The 6000-nt window shown below is 39.5% G+C and overlaps 1 protein-coding gene across 2 annotated transcripts in view; it reads right to left on the bottom strand.

Annotated features, from left to right (window-relative positions):
• Positions 1–1482, bottom strand: part of LNX1 (ligand of numb-protein X 1) — a 250324-nt gene extending 248842 nt beyond the window's left edge. For both annotated transcript variants that reach the window (XM_089669251.1, XM_089669250.1), the window contains exon 1: positions 1364–1482. The gene's annotated coding sequence lies outside the window, so the exon portion shown is untranslated. The remainder of the gene's footprint in view (positions 1–1363) is intronic.
• Between the last annotated feature and the right edge of the window lie 4518 nt (positions 1483–6000).

Below are 6000 nucleotides of genomic sequence, written 5' to 3' on the forward strand. Positions count from 1 at the left end.
CAAACCAAAGCAAAAATATCACAACGTGTCTGTTTCGAGGCTTGGCGAAGTCCTTAACCTCTCAGTTCCGGCACCTCCTGGCCCTTTAAAAGTTTCAGAAGCCGGGAGGTGGGCTGGGTTTTAGGGTCAAGTGACTGCCGTGATTCGCCATCATGGCGGTCACATGATTGGAAAAGGTCCCGATCGCAAGGGGAGATTGAGACCTTTCTGTGAGTCACAGACATATGTGCTGGGAGAACGTAGGCCGCGTGCTCTTAGCACATACGTATTTTCTAATGGCACGCAAATATGTGGCTGTTCAGCGTCAAGACCCAGACGCTGAGAGGCCGCATATTTGCATGCGGTCGGCATCAAGGGGTTAAGCTAGCTATAGATGGATAAAAATTTGGCTGGTAGAGCAGGGACTGGCTGAATTTCGTTCTATCTATGGCCGGTCAGCCATAGAGCCAGAGGGGTTAGTCTAATGATCGACTTCTCTCAAACTAGCTTGTTGGAAGTTTTTCCTTTGACCAGCGCTACAATCAAATGGCTACAGTACTGATCAGTTCCAGAGAGGTTGATCTAATGATCGACTTCTCTCAAACTGGCTTGTTGGAAAATTTTCCTTTGACCAGTGCTACAGCCAAATGGCTACAGTGCTGATCAGTGTATTTTGACAGCGGAGTCCTCACTGTCAGAACACATTAACACATCAGGGATTCCTCCATCCACCTCGCTTGTGTGGATGAGGAAAACTGTTCAGTTTTTTTTTTTTCAATCAGCCTGCTGGCTGATCAAAAATATATTGATCCATGTATGGCCAGCCTTACCCTACTGCCCTTGGCATTGGCCCATGAGTGCCATTATATTAATACAGACCTGCACTTGCACCACTGAAGATCATGGAATATTTACAGTTGAAAATATCTTCAGTTACTGTGTTTTTAGTGGTTTGTGGCAGGTTCCTTACATGTTCCAAACCCTATGGGGTTAACTTACAAATGGAATACATTGATTAATTAGTTCAGTGAAGCTGTTGTCACTTCAATCATGTGCAAACTTTTTTTTAGTTCCTCTTGTACACATTGGGTGTACAAAATGAACACAGGTTCACTTATCCAAGTGAAATGTATCCTTGTTCAGCAAATCACCACTTATGTGTCTGTCATATGTAATGGCCAAATTGATCACAATGTGTAAAATACAACTAGTACAGGTAGATGAACCTATCACACACACAGCCCAGCCACTGCCTATGCCGGTTGCTCCAGTTGTACCACAGTTCCTATATCACAATGTTTCACTAGCTCATAACACAGTATTACGTGAACACAGCATTAAAAAGTAACTCCTATAAACCTATCAATAAAATGTACTACTTTACCTTCATGTACAAAATCCAGGGCTGTTAGGTCCTGTGATTCGCACAGCCATTTTTTCTGAATATAGTTTCCTCGGAGTTGACGTGTTTTTTCCAGATACAAGGTGAAAACACCTCAGGACTCTTCCTGTAAATGAATTAGGAGGTTATTCTCACAGAGCATTCAATGACCTCATAGGGCACGCCTCTGCAGGCAGGTAAGCCTTGCTGGAGAATGCTATTGATATGCAGATGGGGTAAGGAAAGCTCACACCTGGTTCTCTATGAGGAGGGCTCATTGAATGTATCCGCAGATACAGTGATCAACAATTACAGCCTACAATCTGTAGAGCTCTCAGATTTACATATATGTTTACTACAGTTACTTAGTAATATTTCCATTATTTTACAGGACTATCCAAAGCTCACATGCAGCATTAGGATTTTCTTATGAAATCAAGCAGAGTTGTGCCTGAACACAAATGAGCACAATGGTGGCATTTTCACAGGTTTGCGATTGCTTAAATTCTCTATGACATTGCTTGATTACATGAGCATTTGAGGGTCACTAAAGCAAATGTCATCCTGATCATCCAACTTAAATTGTTGGGATCTGTGGAATATTTTGGAGAACTTTTTTTTTCTATAGGTCTTCAGGATCAGGTGAAGGGAGAGCTGATCAAGCCTCTCCTCCATGCTGCTCTGCATTAACTACAACATAATTAATTGTGGTGATCTATTACTGACTGTAATCACTAGTGATCTGTTGCTGCAGAAATTTCTATTTCAGCTAAATTTTCACAGTGCTTTTGATCACTATTCAGGTCACTGAAGTATTTTAGTCTTGCCTAAACTATTCTATTATTTTACATTGTATTCTAATGTAGTCTGTTCAAATTCAAAATTATTCTAATTAAAATTTGAATTTCGGAAGGTAGCTATATTCTATTTTATTCTATTCTATTCTTTGATTCTCTAGTCTAATCTTTTCTATTCTATTCTTTGATTTTTTATTCTATTCTAATTGATTACTTTATTTTCTGTTCTTTTTTACTCTATTATTTTCTATTCTACAGTATTCTTTGATTTTCTATTCTAGTATTTTTCTTTTCATTTCTAATTGATTCTATTCTTTTCTATTCTATTCTTTGATTTTCTATTCTAACCTATTGTATTTTTTCCTATTCTATTCTTTGTTTTTCTATTCTAATCTTTTCTATTTTATTCTTGTGATGGGAGTCACTTTGGGTGGAGGGCCCTTGGAACCCAGTTCACTTTGGAGAGGTGGGGAGACCCTTGTCTCAGCTCCCCATATCCCTCTGTACAGGGTGATCTGTCCTAATATTGTGTGGGGGTTGTTGATTGTTTAATGTTATGTGGCTGCATCCCATTGTTCTATTGTGTGTCTGGCTTGGGAGCAAACTATTATGGGATGTATGTGTTTATGTGTATTAGCTTGGGGGGGGGGTGTCTCCAGCAGCCCTCCCTCCTGATGGGACTGTCTGCTGGTGTGAAGTCTGAATGCCTGTGTGTCTCTTGTTACTAAATATAGATTGGCCCTCCCTGTGTCATTATGCAGGGAGGAGGGAGGGAATGTCCCCCGAGTGTTTACATCTTTTATCTGTGTTCAAATATAGTAGTCTACCTACTGGCTTATTTCAAGACTGGTGTCATCTAGTCTTGTATGGTCGGCTGTGGTGTCTGTTGTCGGTGTTCGGATGGGGAAGCAGTATTCTAACGGAAGTACTCAAGCGCAGTCTGGGTCCGTTCCGTTACAATTCTAATGGATTCTATTATTTTTTTATTCCTTTATTTTCTATTCTATTTTGTTCTGTTTTATTCTATAATTTCTACTGTAATCTGTTCTATTCTTTTATTTTTGATTCTGTTCTTTTTTCCTCTATCCTTTTTTATTCTAGTCTTTTATTTTATATTTCATTCTATTATTTTCTATTTCTCTATATTCTGTTCTATTTTATTCTATTATTCTATTCTTGTTTTCAAATTCAAATTGTTTTTCAAATTTGAATTGGTTTTCAAATTCGAATTGATCTGAAGTTTGGCCAAATTTCATTTTGTTATTTCAGATTCGTTTAAATTCATTACTATTGACATTCGGATACATTCAAATCTCCAAATAATGGATCATTTTGATTCGGAATGAAATGAACTGCACATGTCTATCAGGGCCCCCTTCCAAGTTCTTGCCTTCAGCCTCACATTCTCTCACTCTGTTTTCCCCTAAACTCTCCTGCAGCTAAGCAGGCTCAATCAATTTTAAGGGTTGTCCTGGCCCCTTGCCAAGCCTCCTGTTGGAGATTTGCCAGGCTCCCTTAAAAGTGCAGATCAGCCACTCCTCAGAACCACCCACTGTTTCTAAACCTTTCTCCAAAGTTCTAGGGCAGGGGGGAAATTCCAGAGGGTGAGCCTGCAGAGCCTCCCAGCTCTGACCAAAGTTTGACCTCTGCTAGCTATCACACACAGGCTGCTACTCCGTCTTCCTGGGTAACAGTTGAGGTCTTGCTCCCCTTAGCTGACTAGGAGGGTGCTACACATTTCACTTCCTATGAAACCCAATGCAGTAGCATGTGTATTTACATTCTCTATGTAAAAATAAAAGAAAGAATGAATGCAACAAAATCAAGATCACTTACTTAAAAAATAAAATGACACACTGTAAAAGGCACATGCATCAAAAAAGGAGCAACTCCCAACAGATTTTTTAAAATGTGCTTTCAAAGCATGTAAGGCTCCATAAGTGAGAGTATTTATTACATTCACAGGCCACAGTGCATGCAATCAAGAATGTGTATTTGCTCTGGCCACTTTTAGGGATGTCAAGTGCACTTCATGTTGTATTGTTTCTGAATGACATACAAATGCAAATAGCTGTGGAAGATAGCAAATAAGACACCATAAATAAAGGCATTTATTACAACATGCACTCATAGGCAGCAGTCCATGCAATCAAGAATATGTATTTGCACTTTTTTTTTTGTATAGAGGAATTGCTGATGATTATATGCACATATCTTGTTTTGTTAGAATTCGGTCCTTTACGTGCCTTCAGCAATCACACGGATGCTTGTGCTTTAAATCCAACATATGCTTATTTTTGCCTTAAAGAACGATATGTGCATTTTGGCACTTTTCTAAACACACATTTAGGCACTTTAATGCACATTTTGGCACAGATTATTTTAACATGCAGTGTGGTTTGTAATGCACATTTTGGCACTTTTCTTAGCAGGTATTTTGGCACTTTTTTAAAAAGCATTTTGATTTGGTTTCCATGCATATTTTGGCAAAGTGCACATCTGCTAGCCACTTTTGGGTGCCATTAACAAATAATGGCACCGTGAACATGACATGCATTTTGCGTGCGTTACCAGAACCCACACACAAACGCAGGTAAAAAATGAGCCAAAATACATGTTAAAAAAGCACATAAAAATGTCAAAATTTTTTTTTAAATGTGTGTTGAAAAAGGCAGCAAAATGTTTGTTAACTTGTCTACTGGGCACTTTTACCCCCTTCCTGCCCAGGCCAATTTTCAGCTTTCAGTTCTGTGGCACTTTGAATGACAATTGCGCGGTCTTGCAACATTGTACACAAACAAAATTTTTATAATTTTTTTGAGATAGATAGAGCTTTCTTTTGGTGGTATTTAATCACCACTGTTTTTTTTTATTTTTTTGCTAAACAAACTAAAAAAAGACAGAAATTAAAAAAAAAAAAGTTTTTTCTTAGTTTCACTTATAAAATTTTGTAAATAAGTAATGTTTCTCCTTCACTGATGTGCGCTAATGAGGCTGCACTGATGGGCACTGATGAGGAAGCACTGTTAGGTGGCATTGATGGGCATTGAAAGGCATCACTGATGGGCACTGAAAGGCAGCACTCATATATGGCACTGATAGGTGGCACTGACTGGCAGCACTGACTGGCACTGTTAGACAGGACTGATTGAAACTGACAGGTGGCACTGATAGGCGGCACTAAAAGGCAGCTCTGATGGGCACTGATATGTGGCATTGATGTGCACTGGTAGGCACTGATATGTGGCATTGATGTGCACTGGTATGTGGCATTGATGGGCATGTACAGGTGGCATTGATGGGGCTACACTGATGATCAGTGTAGATGTCCCCTCTGAGAGATGCTGACAGCGTGTGAGGAGAGAACTGCCAATAACCAGCATTTCCTTGTTTACATGCGATCAGCTGTGATTGGACATGACAGAACCAACGTCAACTGGCTCTTTATTCAGGGACACAGCACACCAATGATCGCCGGGGGCACGCATGCGCAGTTACAGTGAGAGGATGTCATAGGACGTCCTCCCAGAACAAGAGAACCGCTGCCCGCTTATCATGTCCCTATATGACGGGCGGTAGGTGGTTAAAAATTGCACCATGTGCATTGAAAAGGCCCAAAAAAGCCAAACTGAATCTTTTTTGGGCATGGAGTGTTGTGTGTTTTTTCAATTCGCATTTTCATGTGCTGATAGTGTATTTGTCAAATTACAAAATGTGCAGCAAAATGCATGTCGCTAACAGCAGTTCTAAAAGACAATACACTATAACTATACTGTGTGTGTGTATACATATGTGTGTGTATATATGTATATATACATGTACACTATAAATAACAACACAAAT

The sequence above is a fragment of the Staurois parvus genome, unplaced genomic scaffold, assembly GCF_062004578.1.
Source record: "Staurois parvus isolate SC_StPar_1 unplaced genomic scaffold, SC_StPar_1.0 ptg000071l, whole genome shotgun sequence".
Classification (NCBI taxonomy): Eukaryota; Metazoa; Chordata; class Amphibia; order Anura; family Ranidae; genus Staurois; species Staurois parvus.